The 22,461-nt window shown below is 39.2% G+C and overlaps 1 pseudogene; it reads right to left on the bottom strand.

The window, feature by feature from the left end:
• Positions 1-3,731: 3,731 nt before the first annotated feature.
• Positions 3,732-4,177, bottom strand: LOC119517934 (annotated as a pseudogene).
• Positions 4,178-22,461: the final 18,284 nt, after the last annotated feature.

Here is a 22,461-nt window from a genome sequence, read left to right as displayed (position 1 = left end):
ATTTCATATTACAACACAATAGTAACAATAGTACTGGCATTTATAAGTACCCAAAGACCTTTACTGGAGATCTTTATTTCTTTATGCCACTTTTTATCTGCTTTTATCCTTTCGGTTTGAAGAACTCTCTTTAGCATTGCTGATAGGACAGATCTAATGATGACGAACTCCCTCAGTCTTTGTTTACCTGAGAATGTCTTAATCTCTCCCTCATTGTTAAAAGAAGGTCTCCCTGGATATAAAATTCTTGGTTGGCAACTGTTTTGTCTTAGCATGTTAAATATTATCACCCACTGTCTCCTTGGCTCCATGGTTTCTGATGAGAAATTGGAAAGTAATCTAATTGGGACTCCCTTGTACATAACATTGCTTTTCTCATGCTGCCTTCAGAACTCTCTTCTTTTCCTTTACGCTTGACAGTTTGATAAGTATGATACAAGGCATTTTGTTTTCAAGTTTATCCTCTTTTAGGCCCCCAAAGCCACTGAACTGGGACATAACAGTCATTTCAACAAACGGGGCTGTGAGAGTTGGATATCCATATCCAAAAGAATAAAAGAGGACCCACCTCACACCCTACACAAAAATTAACTCAAAGTGGATCAAAGATCTCAATATAAAAGACAGCACCATAAAACTCCTAGAAGAAAAGGTAGGGAAACATCTTCAAGACCTTGCATTAGGTGGCCACTTCCTGGACTTTACACCCAAAGCACAAGCAACAAAAGAAAAAATAGATAAATGGGGACTCCTCAAGCTTAGAAGTTTCTGTACCTCAAAGGAATTTGTCGAAAAGGTAAAGAGGCAGCCAACTCAAGGGGAAAAATATTTTGGAAACCATGTATCTGACAAAAGACTGATATCTTGCATATATAAAGAAATCCTACAAGTTAACGACAAGAGTACAGACAGCCCAATTATAAAATGGGCAAAAGATATGAAAAGACAGTTCTCTGAAGAGGAAATACAAATGGCCAAGAAACACATGAAAAAATGTTCAGCTTCACTAGCTATTAGAGAGATGCAAATTAAGACCACAATGAGATACCATCTCACACCGATTAGAATGGCTGCCATTAAACAAACAGGAAACTACAAATGCTGGAGGGGATGTGGAGAAATCGGAACTCTTATTCATTGTTGGTGGGACTGTATAATGGTTCAGTCACTCTGGAAGTCAGTCTGGCAGTTCCTTAGAAAACTAAATATAGAGTTACCATTCAATCCAGTGATTGCACTTCTCAGTGTATACCCAGATGATCTGAAAGCAGGGACACGAACAGATATCTGCATGCCAATGTTCATAGCAGCATTATTCACAATTTCCAAGAGATGGAAACAACCCAACGGTCCTTCAACAGATGAGTGGATAAATAAAATTTGGTATATACACATGATGGAATACTACACGGCTATAAGAAGGAACGATGTCATGAAACATATGACAACATGGATGAACCTTGCAGCCATAATGCTAAGCGAAATAAGCCAGGCACAAAAAGAGAAATATTATATGCTACCACTAATGTGAACATTGAAAAATGTAAAACAAATGGTTTATAATGTACAATGTAGGGGAACTAGTGATAGAGAGCAATTAAGGAAGGGGGAATGGTAACCCAATAAGAACAGATAAGCTATCGTGGGCAAATTTAACATTCTGGGAATGCCCAGAAATGTCTATGGTCTGTTAATTCTGATAGGTCTGGTAGGAACAAGTTCACAGAAATGTTGCTATATCAGATTATTTTCTTGGGGTAGAGTAGGAACATGTTGGAAGTAAAGTAGTTATCTTAGCTTAGTTGCCTTTTTCTTACTCCCTTGTTACGGTTTGTTTGAAATGTTTCTTTTAGTGTATGTTTTTAAAAAAATTTTTTTTTATAGTTGATGTAAAAAAAAAGATTTAATTAAAAAAAAAAAACAACGAAAAAGTATGCAGCGCCCCCTTGAGGAGCTGGTGGAGAATGCAGGGGTGTTGGGCTTCCCCACCTCGATGGTTGCTGATGTGCCCACAGACATAGGGGACTGGTGGTTTGATGGGCTGAGCCCTCTACCACAGGATTTGCCCTTGGGAAAACTGTCGCTGCAAAGGAGAGGCCAGGCCTCCCTATAATTGTGCCTAAGAGCCTCCTCCCGAATGCCTCATTGTTGCTCAGATGTGGCCCTCTCTCTCTAGCTAAGCCAACTTGACAGATGAAATCTCTGCCCTCCCCCCTACATGGGATCGGACACCCAGGGGTGTAAATACCCCTGGCAACATGGAATATGGCTCCTGGGGAAGAATCTAGACCCGGCATTGTGGGATGAAGAACATCTCCTTGTCCAAAAGGGGGATGTGAAAGGAAATGAAATAAGCTCCAGTGGCAGAGAGATTCCAAAAAGAGCTGAGAGGTCACTCTGGGGGGCACTCTTACGCACAATATAGACAACCCTTTTTAGGTTCTAATGAATTGGAATAGCTAGCAGTAAATACCTGAAACTATCAAACTACAACCCAGAACCCATGAATCTTGAAGACGATTGTATAAAAATGTAGCTTATGAGGGGTGACAATGATTGGGAAAGCTGTGTGGACCATACTCCCCTTTGTCCAGAGTATAGATGAATGAGTTGAAAAATGGGGGAAGAAAAAAAAAGGCACCCAATGTTCTTTTTTACTTTAATTGTTCTTTTTCACTTTAATTTTTATTCTTATTATTTTTGTGTGTATGGTAATGAAAACGTCAAAAATTAATTTTGGTGTTGAATGCACAACTATATAATGGTACTGTAAACAATTGAATGTACGCTTTGTTTTGTACAACTGCATGGTATGTGAACATTTCTCAATAAAAATGAATTTAAAAAAAGTTTATCCTGCTTGGTGTTTGATGAGGTTCTTGGATATGCATATTCATGACTTTTGCAAAGTTTGGGTAATTTTATGTCATTATTTCTTTGAATGTTCCTTTTGCCCCCTTCTCTCTTTCTTCTCCTTCTGGGACTCCTATAACATGTATATTGCTATGTTTGATAGTGTCCCACAGGTCTTTTAGGTTATTATTTTGGGGGGGTTATATTTCTGCTTTGCTAGAGTAATTTGAAAATGCACAGGTATCCAGGGAAAAAGGTAAAGGAGTATGAGACATTGAGAATACGGTTGTGCTTTAATTTGGGTCTTAAGTTTCTAACTATAACAGAGACTATACTTCACAACAACATCCACTAGCTCTGCAAACACATCCAATCATAATATTATAGTAATACACCTTGCCCCATAAAACATGCCAAATGTCCATTCCATAAACTCACTGTGTTGTATTTTGATTTTTTTTTTCATAAGAAAAGGGGCATATCTGTAACTCACATTCAGAAGCCTGTTCCTGAAGACTAAAAAGGAATGAAATATTGCCTATCTATCTGCTTCTTGAACAATTTTTTAAAAACAGCATAATTTATTCATTAAAGCAATTATGGACATAGGGAGTCTAGTTAATCTCATAGTAAGGTTGGTTGAATATGATACGAAGAGAACGCAGGTATTTTCCAGAACTATATGATAGATAACAGCATTAAAGCATAAGCTTATAACTTTTAAAAATCCATGAGAAAAAAAAAAGTGATACAAATTTAAGCTTCTTTTTAGATGTCTTAAAATTCCTATAAAACTTTTTGTCCCCAGATCATTTAACTACAGTACACAAAAGACACTGAATACATTGCTTGGTGTGAAGATGGGGAAACCCTCTCTTTTATATAATAAAATCATCTTCTCATCCATCTTGATCCAAATCCTGGTAGTCTGAGGGCAGATTCCTCTTGAGAGGCTGAACATTATATCAGAAAGCATCATCTTCATCTACTGGTTGGTATTCATGTTCGATTTCAGTTAGGAAGCCACTTCCAGAGCCCGATCCAGAGCTGGAACCTGATCCAGAATAGTCCCCTGGAAGAGGGAAGACACCGTGCATGTTCTGGAGCCTTGTCATTGAAAAAGTGTCAGTCATTGGAGGGAGGATCCCCTCAGATTCTCCAGGAGGTAGGCTGGAGAATTCCTCAATGCAGTTTGCAGAATTACTGCAGTTCACCCACTGGTACCTGGCTCTTGGCATAGGATAACCTTGAACTGAAGATTCCCAAAATGGGATGAGGAGAGAGCCAGGACAAGCCTCCTGCACTGGAGGATCCTCTGCATCATGACCAGCCCAGCACACTCGGGCCCCAGCCACCACACACCAACCTCCTGATTAGGAAATGTAGCAGGGTGCTCACTATCCCTTTTAGAAATGGTTCCGAAAACTCAAACCCTGCCCAGAACACACATCACAATTTCCTCTCTCTGAATCTTGTGCCTTTCCCTGCTCGAGCTGCCAGGGACCCGAGGTGAAGAGGGTCTTGGCCTTCTCAAGATCCTACCCTACCAGAGGGAGAGGTGGAGTTTCTTAACACCTTGCAAAAGCACTCTCTCAGGTTATTTTGCTTTTTCTTATTACTTTTTCTTTCTGCTCCTCAGTCTGATTCATTTCAATTGTCTTATCTTTGAAATCACTGATTCTTTTTTCAGCTCCAATCTGCTGTTTACACCTTCTAGGGAATTTTTTCATTTCTGTTATTGTCATCTTGAACTCCATTAGTTCTGCTTAGTTCCTTTTTAAAATTTCTATCTCTTTATTGAGATTCTCATATTGTTCATTCATTGTTTTCCTGGTACTCTTTAGTTCTTCCTCTGTATTGTCTTTCTTCTCCTTGAATATATTGAAGATCATTTTTTTTAATTCAATTTTATTGAGCTATATTCACATACAATCACATACACTCATCCAGGGTGTACAATCAGTTGTTCACAGTAACATTATATAATTGTGCATTCATCACCACAATCAAATTTTTGGACATTTTCATTACCACGCACAAAAAAGAATAAGAATAAAAGTTAAAGTAAAAAAGAACACCCAAAACATCCTGTACCCCCCATCTCTCCCTATTATTCATTTACTTTTTGTCCTCATTTTTCTACTCATCTGTCCATACACTGGATAAAGGGAGTGGGAGCCACAAAGTTTTCAGTCACACAGTCACATAGTGTAAGCTATATAGTTACACCATCATCTTCAAGAATAAAGGCTACTGGTTTGTAGTTCAACAGTTTCGGGTATTTCCCTCCAGCTATGCCAATACACTGAAAACTAAAAAGGGATATCTATACAATGCATAAGAATATCTCCCAGAATGACCTCTTGAGTGTCTTTGAGATCTCTCAACTGCTGAAACCATTTTGTTTCATTTCTCTTCCCCCTTTTGGTCCAAAGAGGCTTTTTAATCCCATGATGCCAGGGCCAAGCTCATCCCTGGAAGTCATGTCCCAAATTGTCAGGGAGATTTACACCGCTGGGAGTTATGTCCCACATAGTGGGGAGGGCAGTGAGTTTACCTGCAGAGTCCGCTTAAGGGAGAGAGGGGCCACATCTGAGCAACAAAAGAGGTTCCCTAGGGGTGGCTCTTAGGCACTATTTTAAGTAGGCTTAGCCTCTTCTTTAAAGCAATAAATTGAAGATCATTTAAAAAAAATTTATTCACTATGTCCATAGTTTGGTCTTCTTCATTGGTGTTTCTGGACTTTTGTCCTCTTCCTTTGAATGGGCCATCATTTCCTGTTTCTTTATCTTATAATCTTTTGCTGAACACTGTACATATTATATTTTTAAATGCTAACTCTGGGATTTATTCCCTGAACTGTGAGTTTCTTTAAGTTTTTTTCCGGCTAGTGTTATGACAGAGATTTTCTTGAGTGCCAGGAGCTAACAAAACCAAACCAACCAATGCAAAAAAATACCTTTCACAGTCTTGGCAAATTGGCTTTGCACTGACTGGTGCTGTCCTTCCAAGTTCAGCCCTCATATCAAGAAGGTCAGCCCAAGGTGAATGCAAAGTGCAGGGTTCTCCCTGTCTTTTCTGGGCCTGTGTCTTGTCACTTGCTAGTGGCCTTAGGAATTCCCCGGTTTACTGGAATTTGAATGCCCTCTCTACTCCCCAGTACACACGCCTTCACCCTCTCCAAGGTGTTTATGGCAGAACTTAAAGCACCTAGGGCTTTCCACCAGGTCACCTAGCTCAATTGTTTGTTACACTGCTTCCACTATCTTAAGCTGCTTTTGCCTGGAGGGTAAATTCTGGTAGAGGGGTAGTGCCCCAGAGTACACTTCCCTAAGTCAGTCTCCCTGTGGGAATTAGGCCAGGTTCCCACAAAAGGAGCAGTGATGGCTCCAAGCTGCCCTGGTTGAGGGGCTGAAGGAGGAGCAAGGAAGACTACCAAGAGTTTCTCCTATGCCTCTTCCAAGCTGTGCTTTCTTGATTTGGGACTTGCCAAGTAAATGCAGCCCTTGAATTGTTTTCCATAGTTTTGAAGAAGCTACTGTTCTTAAGTCTCTCTGCCACTTTTGGCTTTTGCTGGGGCTGGTTGGAGCAACAGTGGCTCTCAGAGCCTGGCTTCCAGCAATATGAAGTAGCTAATCAGAAGCAGTGGTCAGCAATTGGACCACACACACCCGGACTTGGGGAACCAACAACTGCTCCAGGGACTGGGGTTAAGGCACCCACTGCTGCTTGCCGTGAAGTTGGGGGATATGTGACAGTAGCTGCCTGTGCGGAGAGTACAATTCAGCAGAATTGACCATGATTTATCAGCCTCTTCCTCCTGTACTTCCCTGGATGCTGCACAGTGTTCTACTAGATTCCAGAGTTTCAAAATAGTTGATTCAGACAGTTCCTGCCGGTTTAATGGTTTTTCTGGTGGAGGGACTAATTCTTGGAGCTTCCTACCCTGCCATCTTCCCACAATCCTCTCTTCATCATAGAATCTTCTTCTTTAAAACAATATTTGGACATAATATTTTAACATCATGGTATTTAACATCATAGTATTCATCTTAACTAGAAAACCCCATAGCTGTTTAGTTTTCTTATTGCATGAAAAACTCCAACTGGACCTTGGTATGTTTCCATCTTATCTTTGTATACCTTTCCTGCTCTCCTCTTCCTTCCAAATATGTTCCCATTAATATCTTAAATTTACTAAAGTTAAAGGCCCCAAATAGGAACACTCAATCTGAGAGTTCTGGTTCAAAGCCTCATTAGTTTGCAATGTTAGTTTGAATACTATTTCCAAATCCTGCGAGAGACACTACGAGGCATTTTTTTCCTTTTTTTTGAAATTCATTTTATTGAAATATATTCAAATACCATGCAATCATACAAAACAAAGTGTACATTCCCTTTTTCACAGTACCATTACATAGCTGTGCATTCATCACCAAAAAAAATTCCCTGACACCTTCATTACCACACACAGAAAAATAACAAGAATAAAAATTAAAGTGAAAAAGAGCAATTAAAGTAAAAAAGAACACTGGGTACCTATGCTGGTTTGAATGTTTTATGTCCCCCAGGAAAAGGTATATTCTTTGATGCAATCTTGTGGGGCAGACATATTAGTGGGGATTCAACTGGAACATTTAGATTAGGTTGTTTGCATGGAAATGCACCCCACCCAACAGTAGGTGATAACTCTGATGAGATAATTTCCATGGAGGCGTGGCCCCACCCATCCAGGGTGGGCCTTGATCAGTGGAGCCATATAAATGAGCTGACAAACAGAAGGAACACACTGCAGCTGAGAGTGACATTTTGAAGAGGAGCTACAGCCAAGAGGGACACTTTGAAGAAAGCACAGGAGCCACAGATGAGAGACAGTTTGAAGACGGCCATTGAAAGCAGACTCTTGCTCTGGAGAAGTTAAGAGAGGACAAATGCCCCCAGAGCAATTAAGAATGACATTTTTGAGGAGCTGAAGCCTAGAGAGGAATGTCCTGGGAGAAAGCAATTTTGAAATCAGAACTTTGGAGCAGATGCCAGCCACATGCCTTCCCAGCTAACAGAGGTTTTCTGGACACCATTGGCCATCTTGCAGTGAAGGTACCTGATTATTGATGCATTACCTTGAACACTTTATGGCCTTAAGACTGTAACTGTGTAGCCAAATAACCCTCCTTTTATAAAAGCCAATCCATTTCTGGTGTTTTGCACTCCAGCAGCATTAGCAAACTACAACAGTGCCTTTGTTTGTTTGTTTGTTTGTTTTCCTTCCCCCATTTTTCTATTCATCCATCCATAAATTAAACAAAGGGGAATGTGGTCCATATGGCTTTCCCAATCACATTGTTACCCCTCATAGGCTACATTTTTATACAATTGTCTTCAAGATTCATGGGTTCTGGGTTGTAGTTTGATAGTTTCAGGTATTTACTGCTAGCTATTCCAATTCACTATCACCAAAAAAGGGTTGTCTATATTGTGCGTAAGAGTACCCACCAGTGACCTCTCAGCTCCTTTTGGAATCTCTCTGCCTCTGTAGCTTATTTCATTTCCTTTCACATCCCCCTTTTGGTCAAGAAGATGCTCTCAATCCCATGATGCCAGGTCTAGATTCCTCCCTAGGGGTCATATTCCATGTTGCCAGGGAAATTCACTCCCCTGGGTGTCTGATCCCATGTAGGGGGGAGGGCAATGATTTCACCTTTCAAGTTGGCTTAGCTAGAGAGAGAGGGCCACATCTGAGCAACAATGAGGCATTCAGGAGGAGGCTCTTAGGCACAATTATAGGGAGGCCTAGCCTCTCCTTTGCAGCAACAGTCTTTCCAAGGGCAACTCCTGTGGTAGAGGGCTCAACCAATCAAACCACCAGTCCTCTATGTCTGTGAGCACAACAGCAACCATTGAGGTGGGGAAGCCCAATACCCCTGCATTCTCCACCATCTCTTCAAGGGGGCTCTGCATATATTTTTTCATTTTTTTTAATTAACTCTTTTTTTTTTTTACAATCAACTATATAAAAAAAATTCAAAAAAAAATACAATGAAAAAAACATTTCAAACAAACCATAAGAAGGGAATAATAAAAAGGCAACTAATCCAAGATAGCTACTTTACTTCCAACATGTTCCTATTCTACCCCAAGAAAATAACCTAACATAGCAACATTTCTGTGAACTTGTTCCTACTATACCCATCAGCAATTAAGAGGCCATAGTCATTTCTGGGCATTCCTAGAACATTAAATTTACCCTCGATAGCTTATCTGTTCTTATTGGATTATCATTCCCCCTTCCTTAATTGCTCTCTATCACTAGTTCCCCTACATTTTACATTATAAATCATTTGTTTTACATTTTTCAATGTTCACATTAGTGGTAGCATATAATATTTCTCTTTTTGTGCCTGGCTTATTTTGCTCAGAATTATGTCTTCAAGGTTCATCCATGTTGTCATATGTTTCATGACATCATTCCTTATTACAGCTGCATAGTATTCCATCGTGTGTATATGCCACATTTTATTTATCCACTCATATGTTGAAGGACATTTGGGTTGTTTCCATCTTTTGGCAATTGTGAATAATACTGCTATGAATATCAGTGTGCAGATATCTGTTCATGTCACTGCTTTCAGATCTTCCAGGTATATACCAAGCAGCGTAATCGCTGGATCGAAGGGTAACTCTATATCTAGTTTTCTAAGGAACTGCCAGACTGACTTCCAGAGTGGCTGAACCATTATGCAATCCCACCAACAATGAATAAGAGTTCCAATTTCTCCACATCCTCTCCAGCATTTGTAGTTTCCTGTTTGTTTAAAGGCAGCCATTCTAATTGGTGTGAGATGGTATCTCATTGTGGTCTTAATTTGCATCCCTCTAATAGCTAGTGAAGCTGAACATTTTTTCATGTGTTTCTTGGCCATTTGTATTTCCTCTTCAGAGAACTGTCTTCATATCTTTTGCACATTTTTTAATTGGGCTGTCTGTACTATTGTCATTGAGTTGTAGGATTTCTTTATATATGCAAGATATCAGTCTTTTGTCAGATACATGGTTTCCAAAAATTTTTTCCCATTGAGTTGGCTGCCTCTTCACCTTTTTGACAAATTCCTTTGAGGTACAGAAACTTCTAAGCTTGAGGAGTTCCCGTTTATCTATTTTTTCTTTTGTTGCTTGTGCTTTGGGTGTAAAGTCTAGGAAGTGGCCGCCTAATATAAGGTCTTGGAGATGTTTCCCTACATTGTCTTCTAGGAGTTTCATGGTACTGTCTTTTATATTGTGATCTTTGAACCACTTTGAGTTAAATTTTGTGTAGGGTTTGAGGTATGGGTCCTCTTTCATTCTTTTGAATATAGATATCCAACTCTCCCAGCCCCATTTGTTGAAAAGACTGTCATGTCCCAGTTCACTGGCTTTGGGGGTCTTATCAAAGATTAGTCAGCCATAGGTCTGGGGGGTCTATCTCTGAATTCTCAATTCGATTCCATTGATCAATATGTCTATCTTTATGCCAGTACCATGCTGTTTTGACTACTGTGGCTTTATAATAAGCTTCAAAGCCAGGGAGTGTAAGTCCTCCCACTTGGTTTTTCTTTTTTAGAGTATCCTTAGCAATTTGTGACATCTTCCCTTTCCAAATAAATTTGATTAATAGCTTTTCCAAGTCTGCAAAGTAGGTTGTTGGAATTTTGATTGGGATTGCATTGAATCTGTAGATGAGTTTGGGTAGAATTGACATCTTAATGACATTTAGCCTTCCTATCCATGAACATTAAATATTTTCCCATCTTTTAAGGTCCCCTTCTATTTCTTTTAGTAGAGTTATGTAGTTTTCTTTGTACAGGTCTTTTACATCTTTGGTTAAGTTTATTCCTAGGTACTTGATTTTTTAGTTGCTATTGAAAATGGTATCTTTTTCTTGAGTGTCTCTTCAATTTATTCATTTCTAGCATATAGAAACATTACTGACTTATGTGCATTAATCTTGTATCCCACTACTTTGCTAAATTTGTTTATTAGCTCTAATAGCTGTATCATCAGTTTCTCAGGGTTTTCCAGATATAAGATCATATCATCTGAAAACAATGACAGTTTTACTTCTCCCTTTCCAATTTGGATGCCTTTTATTTCTTTGTCTTGCCAGATTGCCCTGGGTAGCACTTCCAGCACAATGTTGAATAACAGTGGTGACAGCGGGCATCCTTGTCTTGTTCCTGATCTTAGAGGGAAGGCTTTCAGTCTCCCACCATTGAGTACTATGCTGGCTGTGGGTTTTTCATATATGCTCTTTATCATATTGAGGAAGTTTCCTTCAATTCCTACCTTTTGAAGTCTTTTTATCAAAGAAGGATGTTGGATTTTGTCAGATGCTTTTTCAGCATCTATTGAGATGATCGTTTGATTTTTCGCTTTTGATTTGTTAATGTGTTGGAATACAGTGATTGATTTTCTTATGTTGAACCATCCTTGCATGCCTGGAATGAACCCCAGTTGGTCATGGTGTATGATTTTTTTAATGTGTCTTTGGATTAGATTTGCAAGTATTTTGCATCTATATTCATTAGGGAGATAGGCCTGTAGTTTTCCTTTTTTGTAGCATCTTTGCCTGGTTTTGGTATTAGATTGTTGTTAGCTTCATAAAACGAGTTACATAGTGTTCCATTTTCTTCAGTGTTTTGAAAGAGTTTAAGTAAGATTTGTGTCAGTTCTTTTAGGACAGTTTGGTAGAATTCCCCTGTGAAGCCATCTGGCCCTGGGCATTTATTTGTGGGAAGCTTTTTGATGACTGAGTGGATCTCTTTGCTTGTGATTCGTTGGTTGAGGTCTTCTGTTTCTTCTCTGGTCAGTCTAGTTTGTTCTGTTCATATGTTTCTAGGAAATTGTCCATTTCCTCTACATTATCCAGTTTGCCGGCATACAGTTGTTCATAGTATCCTCTTATAATTTTTTTAATTTCTTCAGGATCTGCAGTAATGTCACCTTTCTCATTCATTATTTTGTTTATATGGGTCTTCTCTCTTTTTGATTTTGTCAGTCTAGCTAGGGGCTTGTCAATTTTGAAGATCTTCTCAAAGAACCAACTTTTGGTGTTATTTCTTTTCTTCTACTTGGTTTAGGATTGATTTGCTGTTCATTTTTGAGCTTCTTCAGTTGGTCCATTAGTTCTTTGATTTTGGCTCTTTCTTCATTTTTAATGTATGTGTTTAGTGCTATAAATTTCCCCCTCACTACTGCTTTTGCTGCATCCTATAGTTTTGGTATGTTGTGTTCTCATTTTCATTCGTCTCTATATATTTAGCAATTTCTCCTGCTATTTCTTGTTTAAACCACTGATTGTTTAGGAGCACGTTGTTTAACCTCCAGGTATTTGCGAATTTTCTAAGTCTCTGATGGTTATTGACTTCTAATTGTATTCCATTGTGGTCAGAGAATGTGCTTTGAATAATTTCAATGTTTTTAAACTTATTGAGGCTTGTTTTATGTCCCAGCATATGATCTATTCTGGAGAAAGTTCCATGAGCACTAGAGAACAATGTGTGTCCTGGTGATTTGGTATGTAATGTTCTATATATGTCTGTTAAAATTCTCTATATCTCTTTCTCCTTTCTTTGTTTCTCTGTTGGTAGGGCTCCCTTTAGTATCTGAAATAGGGCAAGTCTTTCATTGGCAAACTCTCTCAGCATTTGTCTGTGAAAAATTTAAGCTCTCCCTCAAATTTGAAGGAGAGTGTTGCTGGATAAAGTATTCTTGGTTGGAAATTTTTCTCTCTCAGAATTTTAAATATGTCATGCCACTGCATTCTCACCTCCATGGTGGCTGCTGAGTAGTCACTACTTAGTCTTATGCTGTTTCCTTTGTATGTGGTGAATTGCTTTTCTCTTGCTGCTTTCAGAACTTGCTCCTTCTCTTCAGTATTTGACAGTGTGATCAGAATATGTCTTGGAGTGGGTTTATTTGGATTTATTCTATTTGGAGTTCCCTGGGCATTTATGATTTGTGTATTTATGGTGTTTAGAAGATTTGGGAAGTTTTCCCCAACAATTTCTTTGAATACTCTTCCTAGACCTTTACCCTTCTCTTCCCCTTCTGGAACACTGATGAGTCTTATATTTGGACATTTTATATTATCTATCATATCCTTGAGGTCTGTTTCATTTTTTTTGGATTTTTTCCTCATTCTTTCTTTTGTTCTTTCATTTTCCATTCTGTCGTCCTCCAGGTCACTGACTTGGTATTCAGCTTCCTCTACTTTTGTACTATGAGTATCCAGGGTCTTTTTAATTTGGTCAACAGTTTCTTTTATTTCCATAAGATCACCTATTTTTTTATTTAGTCTTGCAATTTCTTCTTTATGCTCTTCTAGGGTCTTCTTCATGTCCTTTATATCCTGTGCCATGCTCTTCTTCATGTCCTTTATATCCTGTGCCATGCTCTTCTTCATGTCCTTTATATCCTGTGCCATGGTCTCATTGTTCTTCTTTAGTTCTTTGATTAATTGCTCCAAGTATTGTGTCTCCTCTGATCTTTTGATTTGGGTGCTTGGGCTTGGGTTATCCATATTGTCTGATTTTTTCATATGCTTAAAAATTTTCTGTTGCTTTTGGCCTCTTAGCATTTGCTTAACTTGATAGGGTTCTTTTAGGATTTGTAGACCAATTAAAACCCTTATCTCTAATTTTTCAGATCTATAGGTTTGTGGAGAGCACTTTCTCTAAGTAACCAGCAGGTGGCATCTGCAAGCCACCTATTCCCCTCAAGACAGTTCTCCCCCACTTTGTCTTTGTGGTGAGTGGGGGTGTGAGCTTTGTGGGATCCAATTGGTGCACCAAGCTTGCATGTGTATTTGGTGTTGCCTGCCCTGTATATGGGGCATGTGTCTGCATGGTCAGGGAGGGGGGAGGCAGCTCTAACAATCAAATCTCCCTGGTGTTCCTGGAGATTTAAAGCACTGCAATAGTCTAATCCTTCAGTTCAGTCCCATCACAGTTTGTCTCTGCCACTGATCCACAAGTCCTTGGTATTGGTGTATGGTCTCTGGGACTTGCAAGTGGGTCCCTCTTCAAAGCTGTGCACCCCCAGATCCTCTGTTGAGGGATGACTGCTACATTACAGGTGAGCACCATCCACCCAGGGAGGTCTGGGCTGAAGGGCTGTGTAGGGGCATTCCCTGTCTGCTGAAAGGATGGCTGAATGGGGTGTGTTAATTCACACAGCTCTGCCTTCCCAACTCTGGGACAACCAGTTGAGGGTGCAGGAAAGGCTAATGTCCATGCCCAATTTTACGGTGTGTGTGTGTGTTTTTGGAAACACTTCCCATCACACTGGATTGTCTTGGGCAGCTCTGGGCTGTGGAGCTGGTGCCTGGCAGGAGTGTTCCCTGCCCACTGGGAAGATGGCTGTGAGGGGACACCCCCCTTTTCTTGAGAAGTTGTGGTGTTTAGCAAACTTTATCAGCCTTTGGACTTGTTGCCTTGTGTCTCAGGGCTCTCTTAGCTCTGCTCTTGTCTGGGCCCAAATTGCAAGTCTTTGAGGCTTTCTGTAATAGGCTGCTTAGAGTAATTGTTTTAGAAAAAGATAAAAAAATAAAAAAAAAAAAAGAAAGGCCCTCTTTGCAGATCTAATGGGCTATTGAAATGCTAAGAGACAAGGTGATTAGGGCCATTAGGGAATGATCCAGGGAGCAGAGAAACCAGCTTTTCAGACAAAGAAACTCACCTTCTGGATTTGCATATTAGCTTGACTCTGCCTGAGCTCTGCTCTTCCCTGTTCTATGTTCAGCAGAACTCCAAAAAGTCTCTGCTTTTATTTTTGGGTTTTCCTTGCTGTTTTTGCTATGCCTGTCTCCCCTCCGCTGGGCTGGCTGCTCTCAGATTCTCCAGTGTCTGGTCTCAGTCTATCTGTGTTTGGAGTTTGGATCAGTAGAATGAGTTTCTGATAAGAGCAGCAACTGCAGTTTTCCCTCCTCATTCCCAGCACTGACAGCCCTTCCTCCCATGGGACTGAGCCTGACAGGGAGGGACATGGGTCCCCTGGCCACGAAAACTTACAGATTTTGCTGATCTCAGCTGTTCTACACGTTCATGAGTGTTGTATGAAGTATGCCCAAAGTCAAATTGCTCTGCAGTGTCCAATCCATGCAGTTCCTGGCTTTCTACCTACTGCCCTGGAGGAGTAACTAAAACATACACCTCACCACTCTGCCACCTTCCCCGCCTCTCCCACCATAAGGCATTAAGCTCTGATTTTCTTCACTCTTCAATGCCAATATTTAAGCAACAATTTAGAAACCCTGCTGTTATCAATAAAATCAGAAGTCAAGGACTCTTCTTCTCTTCAATGAAGCTGATCATGGTAGTAAAGAGGAGGGAGCCTCATTTCTGTCACTCACCAGCTCTATGAATTTCACATTCTTCTTTTCTAAAAGAAGGATTATAATTTATATTTTATAGGATTGCTTTGAGAATTACAGATAATACTTTAAAAATAAAACACAATAATAACAAATACTTAAATAGAACTTACTTTGTGTCGTTATTTTGTTCTGTAGTCAGTAGAAGAGCCAGGATTTAAACCAAGGAAGCACCAGGATCTATGCTTTAGCAGATTTACTATATTACTGAGCACAATGACACTAGATAGATGTTGTCATTATTATGTTAGCCACGTGTGGTGGTATGAAGCTGTATGTACCCCAGAAACACGTTCTTAAACTTAATCCATTCCTGTGTCTTTGATTCCGTTGTACGTAGAAACTTTGAGGTTACTTCAGTTAAGGTGTGGCCCAGCCCAATCAGAATGGGTCTTAATTCTATTATTGGAGTTCTTTATAAGCAGAATGAAATTCACACAGAGGGAGAGAAAGTCACAGGGAACAAACAGAAACTGAAATCCACTGGAACCTAGAAGAGAAAGGAGATGGCTAAGAGAGGCCACCATGTGCCTTTGCCACATCACGGAGGAGTCAAGGACAAAGGATCACCATTAGCCAGACCCAGAACAGCAGTCATCAGGAAGAAAGCATTGCCTTTATGACACCTTGATTTGAACTTTTTTAGCCTCAAAACCATGAGCAAATAAATTCCCATTGCTTAACCTGACCTATTTCATAGTATTTGCTTGAGCAGCCCAGGAAACAATGCAGCATGTACGGCTATTTAATTTCTCATGAGTGAGGCTGTTAGTTCTTTGAGAACAGGGATAATGTCTTGAATTTACCTAACCTTAAAATCTATAGGCTTTACGTTTCAACCACATTTTTCTTGGAAAAATCCAAATAATCATCCTGTGCTTGCTTCCAGCTTGAGCTCGAAGGCAAATTTCCCCAAGAGATTGAACTTCAGTATTGGCTGATTGTTTCTGATGCACTTCTGGAGGTACAGTCCTTAAGCACTATACCAAGTGTTACATTCCTTGGAGCCTTTCCCATCAGGGTCTGTGTTTAATGGCTTCCTGTGACTTCTGAAATCCAAAGTCCAGTACCGATCAGAGCAAGCAGAAATTCTTAAGGAAAACAAGATGCTGATGCTCACTACAGATTCAAGACTCTGGGATTGACTGACCATAAACTGCTGAGCCAACAAATGAGATGTGCTGTAAAACTTGCTTCAAACTAATTGCTGGAGATTGTCCAAATTTTGGAATGTTGAGGGCTGGCTGCTTAAAGGCCCAATTGGATCAGCAGGGCAGGGGGACATCTGTCAAACACTTAGCACTTCCAGGAACTTAGGCATCGAGGCTGGACATTTTGTTCCTTAAAAATCAGAGTTTTCTTTACCCTAACATATCTGCCCCAATGACCCTGTTATTCCTGCTTCTCATCACAGAACTTCTTGGTTCTGGAGATCTCAGTCAGGGTGTATCTATTATTCCCTAAATACCTGTGTTTTGGGACTTCTTTCTGCTGCCTACTGGGGCCAAGCTATGAATTCATGGTCATGGACCCAACCCTTTGAAGGGGAAGTTAGAGTATGTCTCCAAGGACCCTGTTCTTCATGCAGTCTGGGAATGGAATCAAGACCCACGATTATCTTGTCAACATTTGCTTCAATAGCCAGACCAGTTTTATGTATTATACATTACATAAATGTATCACACATATTCTTCTACATTTGTTCTGTGTTTTCAGACAGTTCTGACTGTCACCATAGTAATTATAACAATGCAATTTTTGCCTTTCAATGGTTTTTATTTAAGGTATAATTTTCATACAATAAAACGCACAGATCCTGAGCTTTATAGGTATGAGGTTTTTTCTCTTTATATTATGCTATTTTTAAAAATCAGCTTTATTGAGGTACAGTTAATATTAAATAAAATTGAATGATTTAAAGTGTACATTTTAGTGAGTTTTGACAAGGGTAATGATCATGTAACCATCACACAAAATATGAAACAGAACATTTCCATTTTCTCAAAATTTCTGTCTTGCTCCTTTCCACTCAAACCCCTCCTTGCCTACCCAGGCCTCTGGCAACCACTGATATTTTTTCTGTCACTATATGTTTGCCTTTTCTAGATATTCATATAAATGGAATTTTCAGTAGTTAGTCTTGTTTGTATCTGACTTCTTCCAGTTAGCCTAATGCTTTTGAGATTCATCCATATTTTTTAAATATCAATAGTGGATACTTTGGTATCCCATAGTTTGGATACACTATACTTCTTATCCATTAAATAGGTGATAGACATTTTGGTTGCTCCAAAGTTTTGACTGTTATGAATAAAGCTGCTATGCTGTGACATATAGGCAGAAGTCTTTTGGTGAACATGTTTTTATTTACTCTTGGGTAAACATCTAGGAGTGAGACTGATGGGTTATATGGTAAGCGGATGTTTCACTTTATAGGAAACCATCAAATTGTTTTCCAAAGTGACCATGCTGTAATACCACCAGAAATATATTAGAGTTCAACCTGGTCCACACTCATGCCAGCATTTTGTATTGCCTGTTTTTTTAATTTTAACCATTATACTGGATGTGTAGTATCTCATCATGGTTTTAATTTGCATTTTCCCAATCACTAATGATGATGAGAATCTTTACTAGTGCTTATTTCCCATTTGTAAGTGTCTATTCAAATCTCTTGCCCATTTTTCATTTGGCAGTGTGTCTTCTTATTATTGAACTGTAAGAATTCTTTATACATTCTGAATACAAACCAATTATCAATATTATGTCTTGCAAATATTTTCTCCCTCTCTGTGCCTTGCCTTTTCAGTTATTAATAATAATTCTCTGTTGAGAAAAAGTTTTGAATTTTTATGAAGTCCAATTTATCAATATTTTTCTTTTTTGGTGTTTATTGTAACATAACCCAAGGTTGCAAAGCTTTTTCTCTTATGTTCTCTTCTAGAAGTGTTACAGTTTTAGCTCTTATGTTTAATTTACTGATCCACTTTGAGTTAAAATGTGGAATATGGTTCAGGGTAGGGATCTAGGTTCATGTTTTTGCATATGGATATTCAGTTGTTCCAACACAACAAACTTCTCTGCCATCCAGTGAGCTGCTATCACACCCTTTCCAACAGGATCTAAACTCTAGTCCTGCACAGCCTGCTGACAACAGTTACTCTGAAAAGAGTGATTTCATGTTTTTTCATAGATGTTTGTGTCAGAAGGGTTATTCTGTACCAGTTACTCCATCATGGACATAAACAGAAGTTTAAAGCTTGTTTTTTAAAATTTAAATTTTATTTTATTTATTTATTTTATTAGACAAGTTGTGTTTACAGAACTATCATGCACAAAATACAGGATTCCCACACACCACACCACCATCACCACCACCCTTCATTGGTGTGGATCATTTGTTACAATTGATGATAGCACATTTTTACAACTCTACTATTCATTACAGTCCATGGTTTGACTTAGGGTTCACTGTGTAGTAGAGTTCTATGGATTTTTTAAATTCTGTTACCATATGTACAATCCACCATTTCCCCTTTAAAATATTCAGATATATATTTCAGTGCTGTCAATTGCATTTACACTGTGTGCTAGCATCACCACCATCCACTATCAAAACGTTTCCATAATTCCAAACAGGAACCCTGCACATTTTAAGCCTTAACTTCCCATTCTGTAAACATACCCTGTCCCCCAGTAACCTATATTCTAGATTCTGATCCTTTAATTTGCTTATTCTAGTTGTTTCAAATCAGTGAGACCATACAATATTTCTGTTTTTGTGTCTGGCATGTTTCACTCAACATGATGTCTTCAAGGTTCATCCACCACATTGCATGTATCTTGACTTCATTCCTTTTTATAGCTGAAATAATATTCCCTTGTATAAAGCTTGTTTTTACCCTTTGTTATGGTAGGTCTAGAGTAGCCTTTCTTTTAGGGCTACTCTAGTCTTTTCATATGGCATGGCCTTTCTGTGGACTCAGATGAATGCTCAGCATCCCCAAACCCTAATCTCTGCTAGACGATGAAATTTTATAACACTACATTAAAAAAAATAATCTACCTATCTCATAGCAATGGTTCTAAAATTTTTGCATGTTTAAGAATCACAAATTGAAAATCACATTTTTCTAATCATCTGCCCTAGAGATCCTAATCCAGCAGGTCTGGGGTGTAAACAAGAACTCTCCAGTTTTAGGAAGCTTTCTTAGGGAATTCTAATGAAGGAGATTTTCAGAGTATACTTTAAGAAAGACTGGTACTGTGCAATAGGATTTTCTGAAATGATGAGGCTGTATCTGTGCTGTCCAGCATGGGAGCCACTAGCCATATATAGCTACTAAACATTTGAAATGTTCCTGTTGCCACTAAGGAACTGAATTTGTAATTTTATTTAATTTTAATTAATTTAAATTTAAATAGCCTCATTTGCATAGTGGCTACCATATTAGATGGCAAATTCTAAACTATATACTTCATAAAGACAAACACCTAAATCATATTCAGCACTTGGTATCCTAACAGACTAACAGAATCGATTAGAAATCACAAAAATCCCATTTTTAATCTTGTTTCACAGTCATACAGAAATATTGAATCAAATCAACACCTGTAGCATTCTCAGAAGCTGTATCTTAAAGCTACCCCTTTGCCCATAGAAGCTTGTGGATTACTTATCCTTTCTCTGAGGAGGACTAATAGCCTGATAAGGTAGATTTCTCTTCTATAGGAAGTTCTTAGTGGCCCACAGCTCACTTTTTGGTAAGGGTCAGAGATTGATTTTATTTACTACACTCACCACTTACTCTGCTACTCTTGAGAGTCACCTGGCTACAACTGCCATTTCTAGGGAGTGTTAGTTTTAACTCTTCTTGTAGAGGTTAAACTACAAGAAATGGTTGTATCAGCAGGGGTAGCACATCTCCAGAAAAAGCGAGCCAAATTCTCTGCTAAATATCCTGATATGGATGGCACATTTGCCTTCCAGTCCCTCTGGGGAGAGGGATGAAAAGTTTGGATTACCACATGGGCCCTGATGATATCCCAGAAAGATCCCCAAACTTATACATTTCTCTATTATAATGAGCTATAGAAGCAACTGCTAGTATTGTTTTAGTTTCCTGGCTGCTAAAACAAATACCATACAGTGGGTTGACTTAACAATAGGAATTTATTTGCTCATGGTTACAGAAGCTAGAAGGCTAGCTTCCTCCTGGGATTGTTATCTTCTGGCTGGCTGTCAGTCTCTGGGGTTTCTTGGCTTTTCTGTCACATGGCAATGCATATGGTGGTGTCTTCTCCCTTCTCTTCCAGGTTCTGTTGATTTCTAGTTTATGCCATCCCCATTGCTTCTCTTCTTCTGTGTCCAATTTCCTTTGCTTATGATGACCTCAGCCATAATGGGTTAAGGCTCACCCTCATTCAGTTTGGGCACACCTTAACTAATAACATCTTCAAAGGTCCTATTTACAAATGGGCTCACACCCACAGGACCAGGGGTTGGGACCTGAACATGCCTTTTGATTCATGATTCAATCATCAAAAATTATTTTCATCATTTTTTAATAATCCCACTCTTATCAAGTTCATTAAACTTAGATTTGAAATCCTCTGAGTATCCTAGCAAGATGGCATCTTTATCTTTTTATCATAGAAATTATCTGAGGTTTGCAGAAGTTACAAACCAAACTTGTGTTTCTCCAGATCTCTTGCATTTGATATTATGCAAACTGCCTTTTGTCTCTGAATGGCTTGTCTGTGAATGACACTGAACACACACTGGATGGTCCTGATGTAAGATAAGATGAGTACCTTTCCTAAGCTTAGGTCTCCCTAGATCAGGTGTGCAATATTAATTTCTGTTGGATTTGCTGTGTGCCTAGTATAGTCCACTCTATTTTTGTACACATTTTCCTGATCATGATCCCTTTCCTCAATTCCCATTTCTTTTTTATTCTGGAATTCTACTGAAAGAAGAAGCTGGATTCACCAGACTCTCCACTTATCCATGGACATCTTGAAATCAGAAATAAACTCCCTGGAAGTTTCATAATTCTGGGAATAAATTCAGAGTTTGAGATATCACTTCCTTTCTAATTTGGGGAAAATTAAAAGATACCCAAGACGTATTTGGTCTATGTCAACAACTCTTTCTACACAACTCTACATACCCAAGTAGTCACTTTAATCTATATCAGTTATCATTTAAAGAAGTTCTTTCTTAATGAAAAAAATTATAGGCCCAGGTTTCAACTTTTGCTAATGGTATGGAACGCTTCCCTGCTTTCAGGCATATTCACTATAACATTTTCCCATTATTAACTAGCCCCCTGACCCATGAAATGCATGTTTCTCTGGAGATGTTTCTGTAGAAGAGGGTACTTCTCATCCTCAAAAATCCCACAAGATTAGACTCTTGCTATGTCATCTACTTTACATATAGGTACCTGATTCAGCCTGATCAGACAGAGCCAAAGTGTCTACCAGGGATTTTTCCAAGAGCTCCAGCTCCCCAGAGCAAGGGCTACAAAAATTCTACATTTCAAACCATTCTCTTCTTGGCTTTGATATTTTTCCCCATGGTTGAAGAATTTTTAAGAAAGCCTCACACACAGGAATCAGTTGCTGCCTCAACCTTAGCAAGACATGGATGATTTTAGGCCAGAGTCCATCTTGTAAGGTTAGCTGTTGCTCTGCAATGAGGTAAGGCCACTAAATATTCTAATGAGTGCCTGACTTGTACATTCCCATTAAAGATTAATTTGGCTGCCTTTCAACATCCTTGTTCTGCTGACTCCTATCTTCCCCAGGCTGCAAAACCAAACTCATCCATCATCACAGACAGGAATTTGGAAGCCACCCCTTGCTGTTGCTTCCACATATCAAAGAATGAGTCAACTCAGGCAGGGAGACTCCTGGAGTGGCATGTCCCAGAGGCTCCTTGTCCTCACAAGTCCTTTTCCCAGCTCCCCAATCACTTTTTGGGGCTGAATCTTGTGAAGACATTAACACAGCTGAGTCCTTGAAAGCACAGCAAATGGAGCAGATGGCACTCTCTAATCTCACCCTGATCGTCTGCTGAAAGACGGCTTTATAGAGGCATTATAGTGCCCAGAAGCTAGAGACATTTCTGCCATAGCTACCTACCCAAAATAGCATTTGGTGAAATACAAGCTGAACACTGTTGTCAAAAACAAATG

Source organism: Choloepus didactylus, chromosome 2 (genome assembly GCF_015220235.1).
Source record: "Choloepus didactylus isolate mChoDid1 chromosome 2, mChoDid1.pri, whole genome shotgun sequence".
Taxonomy (NCBI): Eukaryota; Metazoa; Chordata; class Mammalia; order Pilosa; family Megalonychidae; genus Choloepus; species Choloepus didactylus.
Note: the sequence above shows the minus strand (reverse complement) of the source record. Positions and strands in the feature narration are given on the sequence as shown.